Raw genomic sequence first — 9508 nt, 5'->3', positions numbered from 1 at the left:
ATTTTTTTGTATTTTACCTATTTTTTTGACTTATTGGCTAATTGATTTATCATTTTTATAGTTATGTTATTTGTATATAAATGTCGTATATTATACCTATTTAGACTTATTTTTTTTAACTGAACTATATGTTTTTAAGAACCTAATGACTTAGTAATTTATAATGTATACATAATACATATAATATAATATAATATAAAATTATCAATTAATATTACTTATTTTTTTTTAACTGAACTATATGTTTTTAAGAACCTAATGACTTAGTAATTTATAATGTATACATATAATATAATATAATATAAAATTATCAATTAAAATTACTTTTATATTATTATTGTTGCTTATATTATTATTTTTTTGTACCTACCTATATAATATAATTAAAATTTAAAAATATTTATTAATTATGTTAATTTTATAAATTTATCTATTTATGTCGATTTTTTTAGTGAAGTTTATGAACCACTACTAAATTCTGTACGGGAGGAAACTAATGTGAAAATTCTTGGGAGGCAACTCGTATATAATTATGAACTACCTGGTCATCGGAAGCAACTAGTGTATATTAACCTTTTTATTTACGATAAGGATGGGAGGCAATTCGTATATTTTGGGAGGCAACTAGTATGCACCGCATATTCTTGACCCAAACATATTGTACATATTTTATACCTATTTATGTCATAAGTGTGAACAATTACGTACCTATTGTGTTTCACCTGTATACGCAAAAAGATTTGAACATTTAAAACAAGGTTCCCCTAAGTCATAACTCAAAACTCGCATAATATAAGTAACCTATAAAAATCTCAAAAATTCATTATGCATACTTTCTTTTTATTTCAGTATTTCACATTTTAACAAAAATTGATTATTTAAACAAAAATAACAATTTTAGTTCAAAAAAAAAAATTTTCTTATTGACTTGAAACGTTTCTCCAATGTGTAATTATTATTTACTATACTATAAACAATGACGTTTTAAGATAATTATACCACAAACTTATTCACACCGTTCAACAGTACATACCTCTATCTAGATACCAGCTATGTCTGTATTGACTTATAAGTTATTAACAACAGGTAATATTATATGAAATAATATTATTCCTAATAATTATTAATTATTATATTGTATATGTGATTAATTGTTTTAGGTAAAAATTAATTTAATCTTTAATACCAATTGAAAAATAAATTACTAATAGCATTATACATTTATGATAAACACTAAGAAATAAAGGCTGATTGTTGTTAATGTTACTTGTTGCACTCCAGGTTGTTCGGCGCTCATGTGGCCCGAGCTTCCGTCATTATTATCATCATTCACAAATATACTACACTAAATTACACAACCGTAAAACTGTGTTACGTCATTACCGGTCTCCGTGCATATATCTACTTGTGACCCGGAGCCTGGAGAGGTGCGTCATTCAAACCGTGGAAGTTCCCGGTCAGTAGTCGCGTCCTGAATTGCGTAAGTCCTCTTTCCATTAGAAATTTGCTCATCCACCCGTAGCGTAAGTCCGCCAGCACCCGCAGGGGGGTGTGTGAGAGGCCGCCCAAGGTCGTCGAGACGTGAACAACGGCCCCGACTTCAGCTTCAGTAGTATAAGCATTGATTATAAATACTATAGATTGCTCACTGGCCGTGTTTTCGGCGGCGTGGTCATAATCGGGTGCCGCTACAAGGCGCTGCGGACGCTTGGCTAGTTAGATCGGATAACGTTGTAATCGCTAGTAGTAGTCACAAGCCACATACACATACAGTGGCGAGATTCACGCGGCGTTCTCGCAGGAGAGGCGCATTATTATTTCACGAACAGTCTAGTTGAGCGGGTCCATACAATATTGACATTGACAATTGCGTAAATTGTCACCCGTGTATTTCTAATGCACGTACCATTACGCCGCGCGCTCGATCTTCGCTGGACTTACTTTTTAATGAAAGCTCCTGATTACTTAAATATGTGTATCAATACATAAATTACAACAAATTTAACCAGATGGCTTGTTATACATTTGTAACCTAATTAGTAATTACTTTTTTAAAATACACATAAAATAATAATTCGTAATGAATAAATACATTTTTTAGTAACCATGTTGCGTCTTTTACGTTTTAACCTGAAGCACTTTGCGTAAGATAGTTGATTATTCTCCTATATACGTATCTATTAGTAATGATTTAAATAGGTAGTTGATATTAATATAAACAGCATAATATACCTAACCTAAGTTCAAATTAATAAATCTTTGGAAAATTTCATTGAGCACCTATTGAAAACTATGATTTAAGTAACAGTGGGTTGTTTCAAGTTTCGATGAATAATATTTTTTGAATAACAAATACCTATTTAAATTAAATAACAAACGGTGTTTTGTAATTTATTTTTCGACAGATTATTTTGTACGGTAGTTGTTTGTATTATTTTTGAATGAAAATATATGTACACACGTTTTAAAATATGTAAGTTTATGGGCTTATGGCTGATTTTCTGTTAATCGTCTATTTGGTTAACCCTCATAGTCCTGGTCTCGACAGTGACGATTAATCGAGTTTTTACTGTATACTTATAAACAGATAATGTGATGGTGACAAAATATTTTATTTGGTAAAATAGCAATTACTGTTCAATAATTGTGGACATTTTTGTTTATAGTTTCAATGAAATATATGATAAATATAAAAAAATTATATAACTTAACCTACACAATTAAAAAATAATTGGTTTGTGAAAAAGTCTACTACAATAAATTACAATAATTTGTTACAATCGATCTTTTATTCGTAAACTAACATTAAAAAGTTCTGATGAATTATTTCTGTCAAATTCGTTTTTTTTTTAGTATTAGACATTCGTACTACAGTAGGAAAAATTCATTTTTGTCAAAAAAATTGCATTTGAAAGTGTCATTGTCTGTATAATATATAATAATATACTTCAAAAGTTTCAAGTACTCAAGAACAATATTTTTAAGTTACAACAAATTAACTAAAATCTTTTATTTTGGTTAAAATATCTAATTTTGTCCACAAATGAACATAAAATTGCTATTAAAATACACTGTGTTTATATTTTTTTTTAGGTTTTTTGGTTACAGAAAAAACAAATTTTTATTTTGTCAACATTTAAACTTTAAATGCTTATAAAAAAAAATTTGGACTATGAATTTTAATATTTTTAAAAAGATATATTGTAACAATTTATGAGGAGCCTTGTATTAAATTTTCAAGCTTTTTAATCTAACAAATAAAATTTAATTGATATTTATAGAAAAAAAATAAAAAATTTGAAATTGAAAAATTTCCGCAAACACCTCAAAACACGCGTCAAAATATTTTGAAAATTTTATCAAGTAAAGAAAATAAACATTTGGTGGAAATTTCAAGAATTTACGGTTATTCGTTTTTTAACTACAACGAAATAAGAATAACGTTCCATGAAAATTCGAGTCAATATCTAATGTTGTAAAAATGTAAGCTTCAAACACTCATAACAATTTAATTCAACTTTCCGGTAGGCATTTTATTTTAGATTCTGAGTGGAACGATGAATGTATTGATTTTACAATGATGTGTGTTTTTTTATTTTTGTATCTGTCATCACCTTTTATCACAGTAAAAATGCTTAGATTTTTTTCAACAGTATCCTTTTCTGATAGGAAAGTGAATCTAGTTGGTACTTTGGCGGGTCAAAAGTAAAAATTTCCCAGTAATTTTCAAAATCGCCGTGAAAAACAAAAAAAAATGAAGGAAAAGCGGGAATTTTTACTCAAAATCTGTTTTTGAAAAAATTGATTTTGGTTTTTGGTGTAACTTTAAAACAAATGAACGTATACACATAAAATTTTCAATGCTAGTTTATATTTGCATTTTCTATACACGATAAAATTTTCGAAATATTTTGATTTCTTTTGAACTGTTTAGGAATATTTTCTGTTTCTAATTTTATTAGTCTTTTTTTCTATATGAATGTCAATAAAACTTTATGTGTTGGGTAGAACTGCTTGAAATTTAATACAAGGCTCCTACTATATTTTTACAATGATATTTGAAAAATATAAAAAATATTTAGTCACAGTATTTATTTTTAATCATTTAAAGTTCAAATATTGACAAAATACTGAAAAATCACAAAAATTAACAAATTATTTTGAGTTGAGAATTTCTAAAAATTTTTCTTTTTAAATCTAAGATTTGAAAATGTAATACAAGATTATCCATAAGTTTATCTACCTTATAAAAAAAAAATATTTACAAAAAAGTCAAATTAAATTTTTATGATTGTTTGAAATTCATATTTGTACAACATTTTATATTCACTCTATTTCTCATGTAACGATTTTCTTATTTTGTTGTAATTAAAAACGAATGACTGTAAAATACTTTAAAATTTAACTGAATATTTATATTAGCATTTTCTATACACGATATATCGTTCTAATAGCAGTTGATAAATATTAAAAATACATACAAACAATTTTTTTTTATAAGCATTTAAAGTTCAAAGAATTTTTATTTATCGATTTTTGATATTTTGTTGTAATTTAGAAACGAATAACTCAAAGTGTTCACAGGTAAAATTTTCAATTTATTTTGACACATTTTGAGCTATTTATAGCCATGAGAATATTTTTAAATATAATTTATTTATCAGTTAAAAATTCATGAGCACGTAGAAAAACAAAAAATAATGAAGGAAAACCCGGAGTTTTTACGCAAAATCGGTTTAACAAAATCGATTTTGGTTTTTGGTGTAACTCTAAAACAATTAACCTTTATAGATTCATGCTATTTTCACTGGTTGTTTATACTAACGTTTTCTATACACAATAAATTTTCAAAAAATATTGATTTGTTTTAACTGTTTCCGGACATTTTCAGTTTCCAAAATTGTAGAGAAGAATTTTTTCTAACAATCGTAAGATGCACGTTATGTTATTTTAATTAATTAGTTAAATAATTAATTGATCAAAAGTAAGAAGATAACTTGTTAATTTACCATGCGATATATTAGACTATTGGAATACGATATAAAAAATCAAATTCCTTACGAATGTTAAAAAAGTTCTCCTCTACAATATTTATAAAAGGTATTTTTACTGTAAACCGATTCAATAAATCGTATTACTTGAAGAACAAAAGTATAGTTTTTATTTGTATAAAATTCGGATACGAAGTGGCAACACTATTGAACAAAATATGGCATAAAAACATGGTTTCGTAATTCCAGTAGTACGGCTTATTTAAGTGGTTTACAGCAAAACTACCTATAATAAAAATTGTAGAGAAGAATTTTTTTAACAATCGTAAGAAGCCCGATTTTCGATATTTGTATTAATTAGTTGAATAACTAATCGATAAAAAGTTAAAAACCTTGTTAATTTACCATGTGATATTGGACGATAGAAATACGATATCAAAAATCGGATTTCTTACGATTGTTAAAAAAGTTCTCCTCTACAATTTTTATAATGGGTAGTTTTATTGTAAATCGCTTCAATAAGCCGTATTACTTGAAGAACAAAAGTATAGTTTTTATTAGTAGGTATGAAATTCGGATACGAATACAAAATATAAAACCGAACAAAATTAAATAATATTTGTCATGAAATATAATATAATAATCATTTTCTTATCTGGGTTATTTAAAAATCATCAGATAGATCTAATAATGAAATAATAAATAGTCCAAGAAAAATCGCTGCAAAGAATAATATTTTACAAAAAAAGTTACAAAACATGAAAAAACTAATCAAGCATAATAGCGCGTATTATAACTTCACTAAAAAAAACCAATGAAAAAGATAAATTCAAACAAATTAATGTGGACCGTTTTTTTGAAGGGGCCAAGTTTCTGTCAATTAATTCTAAGGCTCTAATAACAATGCAATTGTTACATAAAAGACGCAAACCGTGGTCTAAAACTGAAAAAAATATGGCTCTATCATTATATTACAAGTAATTGTATGAAATATAAATATTATATACAAGTAGTATACCTAATAATAATTATATATAATTATAATAAATAATAAATGGCAAGTTTACTTTATGTTTCGAATTTAAATCTGACGAAGTGTGACTACACTCTACAAGTAGTTAGCTAAGTCATAGATTATTCTATGGTTCAGTGGCGGCGTGAAAAGCTATTTTATGAGGCAGTTGCTTCATAGGAAAAAATAGTTCACGCCGCCACTGCAGTATGGTTAAATAACACGAATTTATAAAGGTACCTACGTGCAATTAAAAATTTGTTGTGTAGTTTAAACTGTTAGAGTAAATAATAAATATTGTTTATTTGCTTATAACTTATAACATTTCACTATTTTTCTGTAAAACAAAAAAAATATATTTAGGCTTATTTAGCCCGTTAGTACGCCTGTTTTCTCCAGCACCGCGCTCGGTCAAATTTCATTCATAAATCCTAATTAATAATTTTCCTAATATAAATAATAAATATGTCGGAGCGGTGGTTAACAGGCGGCCGGCGCAGCGGGACACCACGATTACGACGATAAACGGATAAAAACCAGTTATCCCCGCACCTCACTCCAACATAGTTACGGCGGCTGGAATAAAATACGAATTTATTAGTATTATTGGTTCTTATCGCCATCTACCGAGAGTTTTATTGTACGCCGCCGAAAACACGGCCAGTGAGTAATCTATAGTATTTATAATCAATGGTATAAGTTACTTTTAAGAACCTCTCACAATTTTGTAAGTGGTCTGTGGTCATTGCACCATACCGGACCGAACGCAGAGCATTCCCGCCCCCATAACTAACCTGTATCTTCCTCTGTCCCACCGGCAAATCTCCCGTTCCTACTTGTCGTATGTTAGGTACCCTATGCGTGGCAGTTCAGGGGGCAACATATGACAAACAATATTGTTCAGGCATTAGGTGACACACTTTGGGTGTTAGGCTGCCTATCCAACCTGATTTCAGGGGTAGACATTTAAATTACCCAATAACCCATTTTGCTGTCGAGTCATACTCGAACTGGTCCTTTGAGTCTTTCTTCATACAGTATAGGTAGACGTTATACAGCTGTCTTATAAATATGGTATATTTATTTAATAAAGAGTAATGGCTCTGTTTTCTGAAAATTATCTGGACCCTCCCCATGACAAATTACTAAATACGCCACTGGTATAATATGGTATATGGGATACGGTATATGGGTATATGGGTATTAAATAGGTAAGTCCAAACTGTTTACGTTAATGTTGGTACACAGATATTGATATTTTTTGTATAACGGGTATTATAGAATAGTGATTCACCTTGGGCCTTGGCTACTGGCTAGATTATACTTGTACCTGTGATCCTGTAAAAGCTTAATAGAATATTTCTAAAATATAATTTATGAATGCATGATACATAATACAACCTATATTATAAGTTCTAAATAAAATACAGAATTATTGTTTATGACATTATAATACACGGGCTTCAATAATAACAATTAAATTAGCCTATTTTGAGTCCATAAATATGTGAATCATATTCTTGACCCCAACCGGACCCAATATATTATACATTTATACTTATGTTGAGTGATAAGTGTGAACAATATAATATGCAGGCCCGTATTTGGATATTTTTTATTTGGGCAACATATTTTAGCCGCCCTTCCATACCCCCACCCCCGCAAAAAAATTTATTATTTTTAAATGTAAGATATATCTACTTTGTTGTAGACATTGTTCTAGTCCATGGAAAATGTAATCAACTATCCTATTCAATATGTTAAGCCCATGCTTAGACTAATATAATACCCTCATAGGCCTCATAGAATAATATATTGTCATACCCCTAATTCTCCCCCAACCCCCCCACATATAAAATATAGGTAAATTATAATATACTATTAAAACTAAAAATAATAAGCAGGACCTACTAACCTATATTATATATAATACTAGCTCTCCGAGCGTCGCTGGGGGAGACCCCCCAACCCCCCGAGTTGGCGAAGAGTTTTAACCGATGTCGGAACTGCCCGAAGTGGTCTTTTGGTCTGGTCGACGGTCTCGAGCCGGTTGGTGTGTGATAAGGAGATCTGGTGATAAGGTTAGGACCACCGCGTTTCGACGTGGTAGCCCGGGTTATGCCGCTGGAAATTCGAAATTCCGTAAAAAATCATATAGGTGCCGCGATCTTTTTGCTCATGATTAAACATACCTATAGTATAGTCGACTCGACTCGAGCCAGGATATTTTATTATATAATTAATATTTATACATTTATTATTTATTATAATATATACATGTACCTATGTACAGACAGAGTATGCAAAATTACAAAAAGCAGTCAAATATAATATTATTATTATAATAATAACGCAGTTTATTAAATCAAAAAAAATATATATGTAAATATATCAATAAAAAATCGGACTTTTCGACGCATGTATTTATGCCTGTATATAGTAATACCTACCCAACGTAAAGTGGTAAAACTCGACTTTTCTAAAAAATTATCGATAAACACGCGCGACGGCGGCACTCGGTTTGCACGTTATCTCCGCTGCGGCGGGCCCGCCGAGAACAAAGGACGGCCGCGCGCGGCCTGTACATTTAGCGGAGAACGCGAATAAGGTCCGAGCGAAGACGCAGGAAGTCCTCAAAGGGGGCAAAGATGAAAAATCTGAAGAAATTGATATCTCCATACATAAACTAAATTATTTATATTAATAGATAAAAAAAATATTAGTTTTTATCTTTAATCTTTAAATATAAATACAAAGTTCTTCGTAAATATACCTTTTTTTTCTGATAATATTTTCTATACAAACTTATAATCTCTAAGTTCTTTGTAAATATACCTTTTTTTTCTGATATATAATATTACAAAGCAGAGGCCTGGGAGACCGCCCATCGAATTTATTCGAATTATTTATAATCAATGGTTATAGCCAATATTGTCATAATGTATAGTCGTAGCGAAAGCCCCCCCCCCACGATATCTTCCACTGGTAAAATGCTGTGTAACGGACATGTGCGTGCGGGTGCGGGTGGGCTTCGCTATTTATTTACACAAAGTCACTCACACTAATGATCACTTACTACGCACACATTCACACGACCCGCACGCACACAAATAGAAAATTGCCTATATTGAACTCCTTAGAAACGGTCAGTATGCATACCCCTTAAATATTTTGGACATATTATTATATAGTGCAGCTATAGTATTTTATAAGAACGAATAGCATTACATTTTCAATTTGGAACCGCGGAATGATAACATTAATCGCCGTTATCGGTCACTAGCTGAACTATATAAATATCAACGTTATTACATATTACAACGTTGTGTGTATATAAGCTCTGTCATTTATCTTATATTTAATAGTCTGGGCACTTTATACGGTATCTAATCTGTCATATATTCGAGTTAGTGAATCATAATAGGCGGTGGGTACCGGATAATGACTTCGACTTATAGAAATATTCGACATATGGAAATTCGATATACCGAAATAACTGAATACG

The sequence above is a fragment of the Metopolophium dirhodum genome, chromosome 6 (genome assembly GCF_019925205.1).
Source record: "Metopolophium dirhodum isolate CAU chromosome 6, ASM1992520v1, whole genome shotgun sequence".
Classification (NCBI taxonomy): domain Eukaryota; kingdom Metazoa; phylum Arthropoda; class Insecta; order Hemiptera; family Aphididae; genus Metopolophium; species Metopolophium dirhodum.
This window is presented reverse-complemented; position numbering follows the sequence as displayed.